This window comes from Mastigoproctus giganteus, chromosome 1 (assembly GCF_048544385.1).
Source record: "Mastigoproctus giganteus isolate SK-2022 chromosome 1, ASM4854438v1, whole genome shotgun sequence".
Lineage (NCBI taxonomy): Eukaryota > Metazoa > Arthropoda > Arachnida > Uropygi > Thelyphonidae > Mastigoproctus > Mastigoproctus giganteus.
Window position 1 is genome coordinate 153,261,685 of NC_143575.1, and position 21,335 is coordinate 153,283,019.

Genomic DNA, 21,335 nt, shown 5'->3' on the forward strand with positions numbered 1-21,335 from the left:
ATGGTTTTTTTTTTTTTTTTTTTTGGCTGATGCTGCATAAGCTTGGTTTCTTGCATCAAATGCCTCTAATGCTAAACTAATATCCCACATCAGTATACTGTTATCATTGCAACCCAGAGTCTTTTACCTGCAAATTCTTAATGTATGCAGAATTGCTGCTGATAATCAGATTTAAAATATTTTTTCCTCTTGTTGCCTCTCTACCATGCTGCTGCTGCAGAAAACAGGGATCCAGCGTATCTACAAGTCTTGCCAGAATGCAAGTGATAATCGACAAGTTCAGGTCAATATCTGGAAAGTTTAAATGCCTCATTATAAGACATTCTGATTTACTGGCCCACACCCCTACATTTTTGTTTTCCCAGTGCTTATATCACACCAAACAGACTGAACATTGCACTGGCTTACCATGTCAAGTGCATGCACTGCCTTAAACTTAATGTGCTTATTAACTAAGAGCATACTCTCTACTCCTATCCTTTCTGTAGACATTGTACTATTCATATTCAATTTCTGCATCCCTTATGTCCCAGTGACACCATGTCTCCAATATCCCTACTATGTCCGCATTTGATGGCTTTATAAGTATTTAAAATTAATCAAATTTATTTATGATGCTTCTACCATTAGTATACATGCACCTGTATTTACTTGTTCCATGATGGACTACAGCAGCACTTCCCTGAACATCTTGCTTTTCTACAGCTCTAGTTAATCTTAAACCTGTGTGTTCTCTCAAGCTATATATTAGTTTTCTGATTCGCCCAACATTGCCTTGATAGGCATTAGCAATATCCTTGCACCCCTTCGATTTGACTGTATCCCATCCCTTCCAAGAGAAAAATTCTACTCCACGAGCTTTGCACCTTCTCCCAAGGCTCTCAAAATGTACTCCCTGTTATTTTGTGTGGGCAGAGTTGCGGACACTGATATTTAATCCTAACCATGACTTTTTTCTAAACGTTGCTCTATACTTGTTAACTGTAATTGTTACATAAGTTCTCAGATCTGCTCTTAATATTTTTAGTGTCAACATGTGCAACAATATCACCTTTTTTTTTTTTCTGTGCTCTTATAAGATTATATCTGCCCTATGATGGCCCTGGGAGACATATCCTGGTCCTATTTCACCTATTCTTTTTTGCACAATATATTTTCTATTTCCCCTGACAATAGTCACTCTGCTATGGGCAGCTGAGAGCTTGATTCCCTCTCCTTCCACTGTTTTAACTCTTCAAGCTCTCATAAATGCTGCTGTTGGTAACATGATTATCTGGTTCCTTTGCATAGAATTTAAAAACTGTCTGACATGTAGTCACCCTTAATAATTAAATTCCACATCGGTACACCATGATCATCGATACAAAAGTTATACAAATATTAAGTCCTAACTGGAGTCCGCCAAGGAGATGTAGCCTCCCCATTGCTTTTCAACATCGTGGTCGACGCCATTATGAGGCAAGCATTCAGGAACAGACGGGGCATACAGTATGACAAGGATCACTATGTGACTGACCTGATGTTTGCCGATGATAGTGCTATCTTTGCTGGTAACGACTCTGAAGCTACGGACATCCTCTACGACATTGCCCGGCCTTACGGTTTGAAGAAGAGAATGCTGATAAGACAAAGGCCCTGACAACAGATGGGTCGCAAGCCACCATCTATCTCGAAGGCATCCAGATCGAGCAAGTGCAGGACTTTAAATACCTTGGGTCGCTGGTCCAGGAGAAGAAAGTTGCATCCACCATGGAAATCCACAGCAGAATTGGACAGGCGGCCACTGCGTTCGCCTCGCTCAAATGGTGTCTGTGGAAGAGGACCAACATTTCCTCAAAGACTAAAATCCGACTCTTCCGGACTTTGATCCTGCCCATTCTCCTTTACGGATCAGAAACATGGATTTGTCTCAAGCTAGATTTAAACAAACTTGAGGTATTCCAAATGCGATGCCTGCGGCAGATTTTGGGCATCTCACTTCGTGACCGCATCACTAATGATACCATCCGCACCAGATGCCAACAGCAACCAACCATTGCCAACCAAATCCAGAAGCGAAGGCTTAGATGGTTTGGCCACATATGTAGGATGGGCACGAACAGAATACCATCCACACTCCTTTGGAGACAACGACCCACCCAATGGAGCATCCAACGGACCGCACCTAGCAAAATGTGGGCCAAGCAAGTGGAAAATGACTTGAAGAGCCGACGTCTCGACCTTAACCAGGCCAGGACTTACACCATCGATCGTAAACTATGGAAGAACATCACAGAGCAAGTCCGAAACCCTGCGACACCTACAGCAGCATACTGGTTGCGTGGCCAACCGCCTCCCCCAGCTGCCAGCTAAGGACCAAGAAGAAGAAGTCCTAACTTACAAAATCTAGCTAAATTTAAAAATAAACTAACAAGCACTTTGTTTTCTTGATCACAAGTCAAGAAAACAAAATTTTCAAAAAAACTTATGCATTTTCAAGAGCGCAAATGTGAATGCAAACATTTTCAGTGTTTGAAATAATAGAATGAAAGGCAAGAGGCATATATTCAATGTGCATTTTTAACTCGGCCGTGGTAGCACCCAAAATTGTGACAAACCCAATAATGCAGTACCCTGATAGGTGTGTGTGTGTGTGCATGTGTAATTCTGCTTGGAGGTATACCATTATTTCATCCTTTTTATTGGATTGCAGTACTTTAGAGAATTTCCCCCTTAATATAATGCAATGAAATTCTCCATGGCAATAAAAAAAAACCATGGTGCTTCACAGCTTATCCTTTAAAGATGGTATTTGTTAATGCCTTCTATGTTTTGATGTGTATTATTAAAAAATAATAACAAATCTTTCAAAATTACATAATTTATGATCCAACCATTGTTAGCTGTGGATCATGTGGGAGAGTTCCATAAGTAGCTACAGACTAGAAAAAGCATTCTAAACATCATAGTAGCAATACCCATTATGTTCCCATGCTATCATTAGTACAAACAAACATGGTTGTGCATGACCATTAGGTTCTTTAACATGCAATATCTCTAGGGAAACAGTAAAAAAATTTAAAAAGCACAAGTAAAAATTTATCTATTTACCAGGAATTTTTTCTGGGCGTCAAGTACAGTATATATACATACAGTTCATTATTTTTCACATTAATATATGTAAATTTTGTATTCAACTTCAGTGTATTTGAAAATGTATATACAGTAGAAATAAAATGAAATCATAATTATTCAAAAAGATTTAAAACAGTGGAAAGGAAGTGATGATGAATACTCTTGGGACAAGTTTTAAAATTTCATTATTTTTCACATTAATATATTTAAATTTTGTATTCAATTTTAGTGTATCTGAAAATGTGTATACAGAAGGAATAAAATGAAATCATAATTTTTCAAAAAGGTGCTTAATGCATTGTATAGACAAACTTGGTTATAAAGAGCATCAAGGGGCTGACAATTTCCTCGTTGTAACCATTACTCTCTCTCTCTCTCTCTCTCTCTCTCTCTCTCTATCAGTGATGAGTTAAATTTATCTCCTATTTTTTAAAATTCTGAATAACTTGATAAAAAAATTGATTCAAAAAACAAAAGAAATATTAGAGAGGAAAAAAAATAATATAAGTATATACCTACATATTATTTGTATTAAATTGTTGGTTTTCAAATCGATCCAGCCAACCATTGTTACATACAAAATCGTTGTCCAAATTGTTTAGCAAATTTTTCTGCTTGAGCCTTCAAGATTGGACCATCTATTGAAAATCCAGCACTTCTTTGTGTAGTGAACCATTTAAGCAATGCTTCATCGACTTTTGTAACCTTGCACTTTCTAAATTTATTTATTTTTTCCCTATTATATTCTTTTCCAGTGGCGATATGTAAACATGTTTATTCTTCCACAATGTCAATACTATTGAAGAGTGAACAATGCACACTTCAACATTTTTTGCACCACTTTCTAACTTGCGAAGAATTTCGAATTTTTCGCCAATTGGGAGACTTTTGTTAGTAGACGTTTCCAAAGGAAGGGTTCATTTCTAACTGATTTTACTTTAAAATGACGATGAAGTGATCTGCATACAAACAATTATTGTTTCCAAAATTCTTAGAAGTCCTGAAATAAATTTATGGTTGTTCAGTGAATACAAGACAACCTGTACACATTGTAATGCGACCATAAAAATAATAAGCGGGATGCCACTTCACTATTGTATAGCCCCATCCCCAAAAGGACAAAGTTAGGTCCCAAACTGGCCCCTAATCCGATGCAGGTGGTCATAAAAGTTGAGTCGCTCTTTTCATTTCCTGGCAGTAATATAAGAATTTTGCAAAAGGAACAAGGATGTGATTGTACCTTTGTATAAGGCAACAGTTATGCTGCATTTTGAGTACAGCATGGAAGTCGGGAAGTCTCATTTTAAAAGAATGGACGTGGATCTCTGAACAGGCACAGGGAAGAGCAACATGATTAGTCAAGGACACTACAGGTTACTCTTACCATAAAAGACTTCAGTTCTGAAAATTGTAGAATTTGGAAATGGGACATCTGCAAGGAGAGACCTGACTGAATTGTTTAAAGCCTTAATTGGATTGAGTAAATTTAATTCAGGTCATAGTGCCTCATGCTCGATTACATACATTAAATTTAAATTGAACCAAGGATGGTTGTAGGTTAGATGTGTGAATATTTGCTTTCAGCCAGAGTGACTGATAGGAAAAACTTCTATCTGGTGGTGTTGTGAGGGTGGATAGTTGCTGTAGTTTCAATGAATTTAAGGAAGAATTAGAAAAACAATTAAAGGGAATGGACAGATGAGGTTGGTAGAGTCCTTTTTTTTTTTTTTTTGGCTGATGCTGTATATGCATGCTTCCTTGCATCATTTGATACTTTTAATACTAATATATTAATATGCTGTTAGTTGAGAAACACAAAATCTCAGGAAGTGCATCCAGTGGATATTGGTGGACAGTGAAATGTTGAGTCAGTTTGTTGTGACATAACCACTGGGAAAGGGAAAAGAGAGTAGGAATGTGTTATAGGCCTAACAACTGAGTACAACAAACAATCGTGCAGAGAAATAGTGGGCTTGTAATGGGGATTTTAACTTCCCAGATATTGACTGGAACTTGTGGGTTGGTCACTCACACGCTACCAAGACTTTTGTGGATTTATTGAAGTTTTGTTTTCTACAGCAACATGTTCGGGGGAAACCAGAGGAAGTAATACTCTTGATCTGATTATTAGCAGTGATTATTCATGCATTAAGAATTTACAGATAAAGGGACCACTAGGTGACAGTGATCACAGTGATGTGGGATTTACTTAAAGATGTAACTACCATCAAGGGAAGGATTTTTGCTTTTGTAAAGGTGACTACAGTGATCTCAGACAGTTTTTAAATTCTATACAGTGGGATCAACTGATAATGTTAAAAAAAGTGAATGCTAAATGGGAAGCCTTCAAGGAATTAATCTTGGAAGCTACCAGGCTTTTTATACCAACTAAGAAATACTGTTCATGATTTATACCTAAATGGATGTCACCTAAATGAGGCTCATGGCGGAAAATAAAAATGCATGGGATGCATGTAAATTATCAGGTGACACAGAAGACTATGGCAAATATAAGCTAGTCTGTAATCAGGTCACAAAGGAGGTTAGGCAAGCAAAGGATAATTATGAGAAATCCTTGGCAAAGGATGCAAAACAACAAAGAATTTACTTATGTAAACTTTACTTATATAACTACTAGAATGAAGGGGATGAATCAGATTGGTCCACTTGATATTGATGGTTCAATTGTTGATCTTGCTGAGATAGCTGACAAACTGAATGAGTATTTTTCATCTATATTCACACATGAGGAATTCTGTAAAGAAGGGGAGGACAGAAGTTTAATAAACCCTAACAGGGAGCTAAATGATTTTGTAATAATGGAGAGTAAAGTGGAGGAGAAATTGTTGAAGTTAAACATAAAAAAGGCACCTGGGGTGAATGGAATCTATCAGTTATATTGAAGGAGGCAGAGTGAAGTAAGCAAACCCTTAGCCATAATTATGAGAGCATTCTTAGATCCAGGGGCAGTCCCCATGGACTGAAGATGTGCAAATGTATCCTCAATTCACAAAGGGTGACACAGATTCCATTATTTTCCCCTGAGGGGAAAATAATGGAATCACGGGTTAAAGAAGCATTGTGGGATCATCTAGACAAGACTGCAGTAATAGTTCAGTCACAGCATGGGTTTGTTAAGGGAAAGTCTTGTCTGATCAATTTGATTGGATACTACAATGTTTTCTTTTTTTTTTTTTTTTTTTTATGTAAATCCAAACACGAGAGGTATTAGAACCTTTAGTACTATGCTTCGATTGGAGGTTGAGAAGACAAAAGAAGATATTTGTTGACATTGGACTTGAACTTCTGTAGACTTTAATTTTCAGGAAATACGTATGAAGGAAGGTTTTGTTCCAGAAAACGGCAGTTGAATGAATAAACGAGGAAGATGAAAAGTTGGTTCTGTGAGTTTGAAGTTGGACAGTAAATGGATGTTGGCTGGTGGCAGCACATGTTCGGAATGTTTTGAAAGAGAGAAAGAGCAGGAATTATAGAAGCCAATTCAGAAGAACAGTGCCCATGGAAGTATCTGTAGAAGAGGCATGCAGCAGAAACAGTACGTCTATGAGACAGCAAGTGGAGAGACTCTGTTAGAAATGAATCATTAATTAACCTAACTGCCCGCCCTCTTCTGAATGGAATCAAGAAGCCTGAGAGAGGTTTTGGGGGCACCACCCCAGATGTGGGAACAATATTCCATGGCTGGGCAGATTTGCGATTTATACAGAGTGAGCAGCTGTTTGGAAGAAAAGTAAAAGAGAAAAAGGGAAAACCAAGTTTTCTAGATGCAGAGGAAGCAATATTTGTAATGTGCTTGTGCCAAGAGAGAGATTAGATATAAGGGTAATCCCCTAAACAGATATATCATTTTGCCTAGACATCGGAGTGTCACTAAAGATAAGCATAGGAGCAGAAGTATCCTTTTTTCGAGATATAAGACAAGACTGAGTTTTAGAAGGGTTGAAATCAACTAAGTTGTCTTTGCCCCACTGGAGAATTACCTGAAGATTGGCATTTAAGGAATTGGTAGCAGATTTTCGAGAAGTTGAAGCTGATTGAGCAGGACAAGGTTTCTCAAAATGGAAAGTGGAATGCAATGTGCCATCATCGGCAAAACTATGGATAGGATTTCTAGTCAATGGAAGAAGGTCATTAATATACAAGAAGAAAAGATGGGAGAAAGAACTGAGCCTTGGGGGACACCGGCATTAGTGGAGAAGTTAGAAGATAGAGAGCCATCTACCATCACCCTCAGTGAGTGATCAGAGAGAAAACTGGTTAACCAATTACTAAAAACTGTTGGTAAACCATAAGATGGAAGCTTGTTTAGAAGACCTTTATGCCACACAAGATCGAAGGCCTTTGAGATGTCAAGAGCAACTACTTGTGTTTCACCGAACCTTTCCATTGAATTAGTCCATAAATGGGTAACGTAAGCAGGAATATCACCAGTGGATCGACACTGACGGAATCCATACTGGCGATCGTTGATCAGAGGGAAGGTTTCTAGGTAAAGAGTTGGCGGTTAACTGATTTCTCCATTAATTTGGCAAGAGTAGAAGTAATTGCTATGGGATGATAATTGAATGGGAGGGATTTGTCACCTTTTTAGGAACTAGCTGGATATGAGCAAATTTCCAAGCAAAAGGAAAAACACCTTTGGAATAAGAAAGTGAAAAAAGGCGGCAAAGAATAGGAGTAAGTTCAGGAGCACAGGTTTTGAGAACACGTGGAGAAATACCATCGGGACCTGGAGCTTTCTTAGCATCAAGATTCGTCAAAATCCTTCTGACATCCTTTTTGACGGAAGACCACAGGAGGCATTGAATGGAGCGTGTTGGGAATGGTGCGAGGTGTTTTGCCAAGATCATTAATACATGAGTTGAAAAAAAAATGGGATGCTAGCAGGTCAGCTTTATCCTTGGCTGAAGTGACAACAGAACCATCTGGTTTGGACAGAGATGGGAGCAGAGATTGGCAAAAGTTGCGGCCAATAGCTTTGGCAAGAGACCAGAATACTCGGCTACCATTAGGGCAAGAAGCAAGTTTTCTACTCTTAGCCTGTTAAAACTCTAGTTTGGACTGATTAATAACTGCTTTACAATTGTTGCGAGCTTTGGTGTAGGCAGAAAATGAAATTGAAGAATTAGAAACAAGCCAATTACAATATGCAACATTCTTCTCTTGAACAGCCTTAGCACATTTATTGGAAAACCAAGGTTTAGATAAAGGACGAGATTTTAAAGTGGAGTGTGTAATAAAGGATTACATTCCTGCAAGAATAATTTCACTGACACGATCTGAGCAAATGACATCAGAAGTTTTGAAACAGTAATCCGACCAAGGAAAAGAAGTCTCGCAGGTCATCCCATTTTGCATTCTTGTAATGCCAAACAACACGAGGTTGGGAATAGCCATGAGATAAAGGTTCCATTGGAGAAGCGACAATCACCAAGTTGTGATCTAAAGTGCCTAAAAGAACCTCTCACTTCGACCGTGTACTTAGAAGGGTTGTTTGTGAGAAAAAGATCAAGTGTATTGGCTGTATGATTAGGGTTGTCCGGTATTCCTGTAGGTAAATGAACAATCTGTGCAAGGTCATTAGTAATTGCAAAAGCCTCAGCATCTCAACCAGCTGGGTCGGTGTGACTAGAAAACGGAAGCCAGCTGGAGTTGAGCATTAAAATCACCAAGGAAAATGTGATTACAAAGGAACTGGATGCAAAAAAGTAATTTCAATATCATATACTTGTATTTCAGAAAAGCTTTTGATACTGTTGCACATGGAAGACTGCTGTACAAATTGGAGCAGTATGGCATTAAAGGCATGTTTCTACTATGGATATAGGAATGGTTGAGTGGGAGACGGCAGAGAGTGCTAATATATGGATACTGCTCTACGTGTACTAGTGATATTAGTGGAGTCCCCCGAGGTTCGTTGCTGGGCCCATTGTTGTTTTGTGTATTTATCAATGATATTGATGAAAGTATATCAGACTTAATGTCCAAGTTTTCAGATGATACAAAGGTTGGCAGGGGTGTTAATGACAGTAAAGGCACTATGCTACTTCAACAGGATCTAGAAAAGTTGGGCAGATGGACTGAGAGGTGGCAACTGAAGTTTAACATTGATAAATGCAAATTACTGCATATGGGTAACAGTAACCAAAGAGAAACATTCGAACTCTGTGTTATTTCACTCAGGGAGGTGGAGAACGAAAAAGACCTGTTTGTGATTGTTCAGTCAGGTATGAAGTTCTCTGAATAGTGCAGATGGGCTGCCAGAGCAGGTCATGGAGACTTGTCAATGATATTTAGGAATTCTGTTAGCAGGGATAAGGTGGTGATTATCCCCTTGTCAATGGTCAGGCCACACCTTGAGTACTACATACAGGTATGAAAGCCTCATTTTAGGAGGGATGTAGGTTTTCTTGAATGAGTACAGAGAAGGGGATCAAAGGGGTGCCCTTATGAAGAAAGGCTCAAGTTCTGAAAATTGTAGCGTTTGGAGACGACACCGGCAAGATGATTTGATTGAGGTGTATACGGCCTTGAATGGTTTGAGCAGGCTCAATGGTGATGGGGTTCTTCTGCTTCCTGGGGTTAATAACCTGAGGGGGCATGGATTCAAATTGAGGAGAGACAGTTGTAGAATAGATGTGTGGAAGTTTGCCTTTAGCCAGCGTGTAGTTGATTGCCGGAACAGATTTCCATCTGTGTGGAAGTTGATAGCTTAAATAAATTTAAGGCTGAACTAGACAAACATTTGGAGTGATCAGATGAGTGAAATGGGAAGGATTTTTTTGGCTGATGCTAAATAAGCTTGCTTTCTTGCATCGTATGTCTCAACTAATGTTAATGTCATGCATAATGGATTGTGCTGTTTTATGTATAATGTAAGTTGGCAGATTGTAACTTTTTTTTTTTTTGTAGCACATAAGTTACTTTTGTTTAAAACTGCTTAGGGTGATTGTGAAAATGATAATCATATAGTTGTGGCAGGTATAGTTACTGTTATATTTTATATTTATGAAAAACAAACATTCATATATTTATTATGCAAGTTGAAGAGAAAACACTTTTCATAAAACATTTTTACATAAAAATGTTAATTTTTTTTTTTTTTTGTTTTTCCCCTCTCTTTCCTGTCTGCAGTTTAATTTTTTTCTTTTCAAAATCCATTACACATAACTGGATCTACTTTCCAATGGTAGTGTTCCATTATGCTTCTTTCGTCTTGCCAACAGCATAAACGTTACTGGGGTAAGAAATCCAGATGCAAATGTAAAATGTATATATTAGTAATATAATTAGTATTAGGCCAAATAATGTGGGAAAACAGACCCTTCTATGTAAGGCTGAAAAAAAGTAATGCTAATATAAAACAGATTATTTATACTATTCTCATCCAAATGCAGCCATCCAATTTTGTTTTTAAATTAGCCAGACTCACTGCCTCTACTCTGTTGTGGGACAACTTATTCTAGCACTTGACAACCTGCCATCCACAAGCAAACTTCAGATCCACCCTTCTATTACTTCTGAATTAAAACCACATTCAGGAGGGTCTCTTATGTAACGAGGAAGAAAAGACCCTCCTCATTCAGCGACTCATCCCTTTCAGTTCTTCATATGCCTCACTCCAGTTTCTAAGATGTCAAGCCCTGCAGTCCACACCTCCTAAGCAATTTCCCATATGTGCATTTGTTGCATGATCACTATTGTGTTAATTTTAACGTACAGTATTAATTTTAATTTTGAGACATCTGGCAACCTGAATTTTTTATAATTACAGTAATGCTTCCACCTAGTGGGAGCCTCCGTAGCCAGGTGGGCAGGAGCAGCAGCGCATAGCACACACTTCTTAATAGACCGGGGTTCGAGCCCGTGACTACCAAATATGGAGGATGCGGAAAGGTCAGAGAATGACCACCGCATATCCTGGAGCAATATGGCCTTAGTTGCTAATACTCTTAAAAACCAAATAACAAACAAACAAACAAACATCCGCCTAATGTTTATAGTTTCTTCTTTTCTTGATTATCTAAAAACCTAGCTGAGGATTTAAAACAATGCCAAGTAGCTAACAAAATCAGGTTTGGTTCTTGTGCTGTATCTGATAATTTTAGCCATACTCATCTAGATTTAAAAAATAAAAAAGCAAGAATTAAAATAATCCCTCATCTTCATTTATATTAGAGCTTATCAAAAAAAAAGTGGAAAGGGCAGAAAAAATACCAAAGAGAATAGGTTTATAATCCAACTGTTACAGAGGGATTGTGAAAGATTGCAAGTCCATAATAGGTCACTAACTCCAGTTGTAAGGAAGAAGACAATTAGCACGTCCAAAAATATAATTTTCAGGGCAGAGTTCATAAAAATTGTGCATACATAATTCTTTTGCAAAGCTTTATGAACTTCCTCAAAGTTCATCAAGCTTTGAGAAAGGATTATGCACATTTGCTTGTCTTTAAACAGTGTAAATTTTTTGCAAATTATTTTATATATAATGTAAGATCTGAAGGGCATGCTTGTGGATGCAAAGGCTATTAATACAGTGGATTCCAGTTATTTGGGCCACCAGTTAATTCGGGCAGCAGTTTATTTGGGGGTAAATCTTAAAAAACAGAACCCAATCGAGAAAATAGCCAGGGTTTACTTTGCTTAATTGGGACAGCATGCCGTTTAATCGGGGCAGGAGACTCCAGCACTGCAGATTACCCTACAATTGTCTCTGACCGTACCTCATGCTTCTGTCGGATTTCTGGAGGTCACAACCATAAAACAATTAGCAGTCACCTGTTTATTGGGCTTTTCTGTTAGTGCAATCTATCATAAACGGATAGTAAATCTTATTGAATTTGTGATAATACCGACAGCTGGAATTCTGTGGGTTATTATGGCAAAATGTGTTTACACTTCCATGGAATCTTCAGTCATATAAAAAAATAAATTTTCAGAACCTTCTCTTCATTCCTATTTTTAAAGCTTCGTAACTTATTACTCAATTCTCACTTGCGTGTATCGTGTTACTTGCAATTTGTGAGTGCCGTGTTCTTTGTTATTGATTGCTTATCTTTTCACTGTTTTAAATTTTAACCCCCACCCACAAATGTCAGTGAACAGAAATGTCAACTAATTAGTATGTACATATTACAGTATGTATTAATTATTCTGATTTTCACATATTTAAATTTTTAATTGGAAAGGTAATAAAGGGTAAATTTGTGCTTAATATATCTTTACTTTTATAGCCTGTGGATAATATTCCTCCTATTTTTGCTAATTAGAATTGCTGTTTAATAGAATAAAAATTCAATTCACAAACGTGATCACAATGACTGGTGCTTACTACACATTGTATAGTGAATGGTACTTTACTATAGTGAGTCCATTGTAACTTGATTTGATTGTACATTCCATTAAGTTCCCGTTTTCAGACGACCATTCCCTGGACCGAAGTCCATCCATGGTTAATGTCATGAAAATGGTAATTTTTGCTAGTCTAATTTAAAATATTTTGTTAATTTAAAATAAAATAACACAACTAAATTCAGTTTTAATTAAAAACTTTAAATCGGCCACTTGGCCTCCCATAAGAAAGATTAATCTTGATTAATCCATTTACCTTAATTATGGGAGTTCCCGTTCCTGCCATGAGGAGGTGGGCCTCTACCTTCCCGTATACTTTTCCTTCTATTAAATACCGTAACTACAAATTTATTAAAATACGAGAAGAGACACTTGTTCATAAACATGATCCACAGACCACTCCTCTCCAGACTTCCAAGAGACATCTCTAATTCATGCCTCAAATCAGCATATATTATGCATTTGAACATAATATGTAATGATGTCTCTGGACTAGCACAATGACAAAGTCCACTGTCCACCAGCCCCAACTGATTTAGCCTCAAGGCGAGTCCATGTCCAGTCAATAGGAACATTGAGTCCAAACTGTAGCCATGGTTTCTTCTTCATATCCAAAATTTCTACACTTGGAATGAACTCATAGGTCTGCTGTCCTTTATCAGACACATCCCAATTTTCCTGCCATTTAATTAAAATTTCTTTCATAATCCTTTTCTAATTTTACATCTAATTTTGAATAAGTCCTTGTATTATCAGGACAAGATGTTATACCTAGATATGTCCTATTTATATTTCTTTTTGTCAGGAACAGCAGACCCGCCAGTAAAACCAGTGACTGAACAGGGACCCTGCCCGAGACCACCTGCAAGGCCTCTGAGGAGACAGTTCGACACGCTCAAGTTATTCCTAATAATGCGCTTGGATCAAATGCTTTTGCGCTTGGATCAAATGCTTTTGAATTATTGCGATTGGTATCCTGTGCACCCAAGCCCCAGAAGCGTACGTTATGATTGGCAGGAATAAGCATTCATATAATAGATTTGTGGCTCTGCCCTTTATCCTCCATTCAGTACGCACTAACCTCCGGAGCTTAGTATACAATGTCCGAATTTTTTCTTTTAAATACTTAACGTGCTCGGTAAATTACAACCGTTCTTCTATTTTGAGTCCAAGATATTTATTTACTCTCACGTAACGAACCGCATCACCCAGAAGCCTCACAGTAGGAGCCCAATTCATACTCAGTTTTCCCTTTAATAACATTTGGACAGTATTTTCATTAGATATTAATAACTTATGTTTTTTGGACCAGTCTGCTAACTTGCTTAAAGCCTCGTCAGCCTTACTTTCAACTTGTGATCTGGCATTTCCAGAGACAATCATAACCAAATCATCCGCATAGGCAATACTTTCCACATCTGGTATTTCCTCATTCAAAAATTCATCGAATACCATGTTCCAAGCAAAAGGGCCTATCACTGAGCCCTGAGGACATCCTCGATATATTTTCCTGCTTACCTCACTAAACCTTGTTTTAACAACAAGTTCACTGAAATAATTCTTAATTACATAATATATTTTATTAGAACAATCTGTCCTACTAATCCTATTAAGGATGCTCCCCACCATAATCTGTCGAAGGCACCTTTAAAATCGACAAAAATACCCAGTACATATCTCATCCCACAACTCCCCACAACCTGGACCAATTTATAGGCCGCATCTTCAGTTGAAAGACCTTTCTTGAAACCATATTGTTTTCTTGATGCTAGGCCTTTATTATTATAACTAATCATCAATCGGCTTACACATAACCGTTCATAAATTTTTGCCGTGACCAGAAGGAGAGCAATGGGACGATATGAACTAGTCTCATTTAACAGTTTATCCATATTTTTGATTAATAATTTAACTTGTGCCCTTCTCCAGCACGACAGGAAAGCTCCCTCTTCTACTTATACATAATTGTATATACTTCAGGAAATTTTTCATAAGTTCTTTTTATTACAACAACTTCAATTTTATCCAGGCCCGGCGATTTGCCTACCCTTGCAAGGGACACGGCATTTCCAACCTCTTCATTTGTAAAAGGTTCTTCTAATGTAGAGGAATTATATCTTCTATTTGCTTCAGTAATCTGCCTATGCAAGACATTTTCTTCTCCTAGATCATCCGGAAAGAGGTCATCCAGGATCCGGTCTACAGACCTTTCCCATGTCAATGTCTCATCTTCCGCTTCTCCTATAGAACGGGAGACGTCTAAAATTTGCCATTTATTATCAATTAATTTAAAAATAGAATTCATGAACGTAGTCACGTCTGAGGACTCTATACTGTTCTTTTACAATATCGCACATTTCACTATCACCAGATCTCCTAAGTCTTTGAAATTGTCGCCTTTTCTTAAACACTTTTTCTTTTCTGAGTCAACTCCATTGTCCACCAAAACACAGGCCTATTCACACCCTTCCTTTTTTTCGTACACCTATTACAACACTTTTGTATCATTTCAGTTAAACTTTTTACCATTTCTTCCTATGATAACTGAGGCCAGTCCACCTGTAAAACATTCTGTTCAAATTCATTGTCAAATCTGGCCCATGTCGCACTATTTATCTTATATCTATCTATGTCATAATATGTTCTTACATTATCAATACTTTCAATAATAAAGGAAATGCCATTGTGGTCGCTAATAGTTAAGTTCTTGATCACCTTCCAATCTTTAATTTTATGCACAACCGAATAAGTCGCCATCGTCAAATCAATAAATGACTGTCCATGCGTTGACGAGCAGGTAGGTCCATGTCCTGAAACATTAACCACCTCTAACCCAGAGGCAGCAGTTAACTCCTCTAGTATCTGACCCCTATCATCAGAGACATTACTACCCCATAGGGTAGTAATGTCAGAATCTTCTCTTCATTCCTATTTTTAAAGCTTCATAACTTATTACTCAATTCTCACTTGCGTGTATCATGTTACTTGCAATTTGTGTGTGCCGTGTGTCCTTTGTTATTGATTGCTTATCTTTTTACTGTTTTAAATTTTAACCCCCACCCACAAATGTCAGTGAACAGAAATGTCAACTAATTAGTATGTACATATTACAGTATGTATTAATTATTCTGATTATCACGTATATTCTTCTGATTTTTTAAATGATTCTTTCACGTATCATTTAAAATTTTAATTGGAAAGGTAATAAAGGGTAAATTTGTGCCTAATATATCTTTACTTTTATAGCCTGTGGATAATATTCCTCCTATTTTCGCTAATTAGAATTGCTGTTTAATAGAATAAAAATTCAATTCACAAACGTGATCACAATGGTGCTTACTACACATCGTATAGTGAATGGTACTTTACTATGGTGAGTCCATTGTAACGTGATTTGATTGTACAGTGAACCAATTGTAAACTGGGGGGGGGGGTCTATTATATTTTTAACTATTTACATGAAACTTCGGATAATTGGGGCAACTTCTTAATTGGGCCAAAATGCACTAGTCCCGATGTGTCCCAAATAAACAGAATCAACTGTATAAGAAATGAACTCTGTGTTGAATAAACTTAATTTGGGACAATGATAACTATACATTAACAACTAGTACCACATAGCCCAGGGGCTCACATCTGGTGAGTATGGGCATGGCACACCCAGGGTCCTGAGCTTGATATTATCGTTCTTCTCTTTCTTGTGATTCCTTTCTACTTCTCTCTCTCTCAGTGTAATTTTGAATTTTTTTTTTTTTCTTTTGCAGTGCAGCATAACCCTCAGGCTTCCTTGCACTATATGGCTAATAATAATAATTTCATAACTCTGACTCCTTTTCCTAGGATTAAAAACTTAAAAAGCATTTACAGTTTTTAATTTCAAATTATGTTGACTACATTTTGATTTGTAACATGCTATCAGAGAAATTACATGAATGAGGTTCTTGGGATCATTTGCTTCAGTGGTGTCATCTGTTGGATTGGCTGTGGGATAGGCACAATCAGGAGAGCTCTGTTCAAAGCAGGCTGCACCAAGAATCTGAGCTGTATTACTTTTGTTGCAAATTTCCATGTATAGTATAATTGACATTCATTAATTCTTGTTGGATTTTCCTAAGCATCTACCCCATGTACTACTTCCCACAATTACAGTCCACCCGGTGGGCTATATGGCTTATGTTTTGGGGAAGGTTTGATTGGAAGAGCATGGATTTATTTTAATTTCTTGTCTGCAATCTGACTTTTTTTTTTTTTTTTTTTTTTTGTGTAATTTGTTGTCTCCCCCCCCCCACTCCCATTAGCATGACAGAATATAAAGTGAAGGTCTGAGGAGCTGGTGTTTGATTGGTAAAATTAAAACCTCATGTAGCTTATCAACTTTGTTGATAAGCTGCATGAAGTTTTGATTTTAAAATCTGAATTTCTTGGTATCAGGTGTGCAGATCCTTAATGCCATGAGGATTAATCCCTTGATTATGCCAGCTTTGACTGTGGGTTAGAATGATAGTTAAAAACTTGTAGTAGGATGTCTGTGTTTTCTGCATTTGAAATTGATTTGATCTGTTTATTACAGATATTGATCTCAATATCAGTCTGTCAATCTGGTCCCAATTCCTCCCTGAAACCCTAAAATTCCTCCCTAAAATGTTTAAGAACAGCATATGAAATTGTAAATTTTTTCATTAATTGCTGGATGTGAGATATTCCCAGGGAGGAAATTCCCCCACCCTGGTTGAGAACCCCTGCTCTAGGCATTCCAATACTTGCGATGGCAAAATGCAAATGGATGTGAACAAACAACATCGGCACACTGTCAGCAGTGTGGCATCACTTGTCGATAAACATAAGTGACTTTCATATGTAAAATAGTGCCAATAGAAATTAGAAAGTCATTACCACTTGGAAATAAAGAGGCAGGGAATATCTTACATCCAGTAAGATATGAAAAAAATTTATAATTTCAGATGCTGTTCTTAAACATTGTATATTATTATGTCCAATATACAATGACCAAATAACAAACATTTGGGTTTTATTTTTTTTTAAGGCATAGTATCACAGATAAAGGAAGGAAAGTTAAAACTTAATAAAAAATAAAGACCATATTGTTTGATACCCTCCCCTAGAGTTGCACGTGCTCCTGGAACAGTGGTATTCACTCTAACGGCCTTGGGAAGAGTTACCCATTAGATGTTTGTGTGCCTGAGAGTCTTAGAAAAAAATTAATACTTGAAAAGCATTAAAAATTTTTTTAATTTCGCAAATGGCTGCAATTCATGGTTCTTGCCGTTAAAGGTGTGCTCTTTATCTAATTCATCTGCAGGTGTGAAAGAATTGTTCTTCATTGCATGGGGCCATTTAGACTCCACATTCCTAGGTTTGAAAAATTGACAAAAAATAATTAATTTTCCATCTTTTTGATGCCACTTTTATTTTCAATCTTTTTAGACATATAAACTAGTGCAGATGCAGTAAATTAATTGAAGTTATTATAGTGGCATTGTTTCATTATACCTATTGTCAATGTCTTCACAAGTTACCTGTTTGGTTACACTTTGAATAAGTAATACCTCCCCAATAGAGAAGACTATTGCTACTTATTTTCAGTGGATACCACACCCAGATGGTTTTTCAGAACTATCTGACCCTTCATCGGAGGTTGAGTGGGTAAAAAAGTAAAGTGCAGCCATTATCAACCCACTGCAGGGTGGAAGCCTCCTCAACAATTCATGCTGAGGGAAATGGACCATAATCTGCCATGCTGGTCCAGTGCGGGTTGGCAGATCGACCATATTCAGCAGTCAGGGGCTTGAACCACGGTCTACTCAAAGAGCGTGTGCTACTGCACTCCCGCTCCTGCCCACTCGGCTACGGAGGCCGTTGAGAAGGTACCATGACCTTATAAAAGCTGACAACCTGGTTGTGATATTGTCTGCAATATGAGAGATGCCAAATGGTGTTTGGCATCTTTCAAAATTCAGGGCAGAAATGCTTCTCCAACAGAGAAGACTTATTTCTCCAACAGAGAAAGTGTTACTTGCTCGAAGTATAACTGAATAGGCAACTTGTGTGAAGGTATTCACAATATGATATGTAATGAAATGATGCCACACTGTAATAACTTTAATTAATTTACTGCTTATAGACATGATGCATCTGTACATAACTTAATGTCTGTAAATTTTCCTGCAGTCTGAGGCTTTTATCCTATATTTTTATTTCAATCTTTTCTTAATGCATCCAAGAAAATTTCATTTTTTATATTAAAAGCATATATTTTTAATTAATTTTTGAAATTAAAACTACCTTTAGCTGTCAGTCAGCAAAATGCAAATTTAAAAACTGTGTGGTTCAGTGGACGCCTGCTTTAGGAATTGTTGAAGCGTGTGCATCAACAGTTTGATTCCCTGCTATGCTTTGATGTCACAAAGTTAGTGTTACCAATTGGACAAAAGCATGCAGGAGTAAACAACTTAGTAAAACAATATTGCCTCAAGAGGCAACAAATAAAATAAAGTAAAAACCAAGTTTCTTGAAACAAAAATATATAATTAAAAATTAGACTGTGTTAAAACTAAAACAAATTAATTAAAAACATTGAAATACAAAGTTGGATTAAAAGCATAAAATCAAGCAAATAGGTCAAGCAGCTTTTGAGGTGAAGAGTCTCTTTGTCAACTTACTGCAGCCTATGAAAGCAGGTCAACTCTAATACAGAAGGTAGCCTTGCACATGTGTACAGATATCCATCTGTAGACTGCACTTGAGACGTACATTAGGCAAGTTGTTAGTTCACTGCCTCTCATCACATTGTAAAATGACAGCCTCCATAATGGGATATATACTGGTTCCAGCATTACAATTGATAGAGTCCACCACAGCTATATGGAGGACCTCTAACCATGAGAGATGGCAAGAATCTGTCTGTTATTAACAGTCTGATCTGTTATTTCAATGCTGGAATGGGGATTGTTGTTGAAGTGCTGCTCATGCCAGTAATGCTCCGAGATGGCTGAGCTGTCAAAATCAGCATGATGAATAGTCGCTCCCTGTGTTCGTTAATACCCAATCTGCATTAGGTTTGATTGACATAACACCCCACAATCTGGGCAGGTAATTCGGCATACATTTGTATCGGATAGCCAGTTTAACCTTGGATAAACCGATTGCAATTTCCTTCCAGGGAGCTGCATGCAACCAATACAGTATTGGTGCAGCACCCTGGCAATGTGTGCGGGTACACCCGGATGGGGAATGCAGGCAGTGGCAACCAGATTGTTACCCTGATTATCATGACAAACAGATTCAATTGGTCCCAATTCTGACCAACTCAGCCTCCCTTTCTATAGGTTTACTACAGTGTGATCAAACCAATTAAATAAAGTTCATAGCTATACTGTGTAAATGCCCTGGTGCAATTGCAGATTTGAAGGTAGTATATTGACCCCTGCACATAGGTTTTCTATAAACTCAAGTTACTCAAGGAACCAGTATGGTGAACCAAAATATCCAAAAACAGAAGGGCATCATTCACCTCCGTTTCCATGGTAAACAATTTGCTATCAATAACTGAAAGTGATATACCAGTCAACACGTGCATATAATTAGGTATTACTTAGTTCATGAATTTTTCCCTAATTGTGTGATAATTAAGATTTCTGGAATTTTCAGGAGAAATCAAAACATTTTCAAACATCTATTGGGAGTTTCAGCTGTGTGAATGGAGTAGATGAAGAGCATGAATTGCTGAAATATTGTCTGTGATCAAATCGACACATGACTTAACACAGGACTAAACTGACTTTTAACTGATACCCTAATTAACAAGTAAATATCTGAATGGTGGGTCAAACTGGAAATGTTGCAAAGCATTTCCAATTTATGACAGTGAGAAATTTTGAAAATTGTCTGTTTATGTCCATAAGTTATTTTTTGTGTCCATAGATGATTTACATTTGTTGCTGTTTTTACTGCCATAAGTTTCCTGCATCGACAGCTGTATGGTGCCATGGTCATTTATTTGCTATAGGTGGAAAATATATTGAAACAGCATTTCTTGCATATTACAAAAATATACACTTTATACATCATTCCACCTTGTGGTGTTATTGAAAAGGGAGTGCTTCCTTGAGGGTTTCAGTTAGCTGGAGTTTATTGAAGTGTTTATAATAAGCCATCTCTCAATTTGTTTGGTTTGGCTATTGTGTGTTCAGGTATTTACTACCAAAATTTTAGATTGCAGGTGAGTTTCACTACTGTGCAATTTTTCAACAACACCATCTACGTACAGTAAGTGCTGGTTATTGTGATCACATTTATGAATGGAATTTTGACTATTAATAATGGGTGATTCTAATAAGTGGAAATTGGAGGCATATTATCCACAGGCTATAAAAATAAAGATATAAATCGCAAATTTACACTTTATTACCTTCTAATTAACAAAATTAAATGATATGTGAAATCTGAAGAATATTATCCATAGGTTAGCAAAATAAAATAAAATTTATGCTTACGTATATAGCTTAATTAATATACATACTAAATGTATACAGCAGACTCTCGATTTACTGGGATCGGATTAACCGGGACAGTTCGATTCCAAATTAAAAAAAAAAAAAAAAATCAACCAGAAATCATAAAATTCAAGTAATAACTAGAATAGGTATAAACAGATGTTTTGCAAGTCGTAAATAAGCAACAAGTAGCGGCATTATAAGTCGTCATTGACAGATAATGTACCTATTATCCTGCAACCCCTGCTGTCTTCACATCCGCTGCTCAAAAAAAAAGAGAGAAGTGTTTAGTTTGTTTTAGTGCATCGCGTTGATTTTTGTGTTCTATTGCATAGA

At 37.1% G+C, this 21,335-nt stretch overlaps 2 protein-coding genes across 2 annotated transcripts in view; one reads left to right on the forward strand and one right to left on the reverse strand.

The window, feature by feature from the left end:
- The window catches only part of Prosbeta3 (proteasome subunit beta type-3), a 144,891-nt gene that overhangs the window by 26,080 nt on the left and 97,476 nt on the right, over nucleotides 1–21,335 (forward strand). The window lies entirely within an intron of this gene.
- LOC150091204 (transmembrane protein 19) overlaps nucleotides 17,838–21,335 on the reverse strand; it is a 256,672-nt gene continuing 253,174 nt past the window's right edge. Inside the window, exon 7 of the mRNA XM_090374660.1 lies at nucleotides 17,838–17,856. The gene's annotated coding sequence lies outside the window, so the exon portion shown is untranslated. The remainder of the gene's footprint in view (nucleotides 17,857–21,335) is intronic.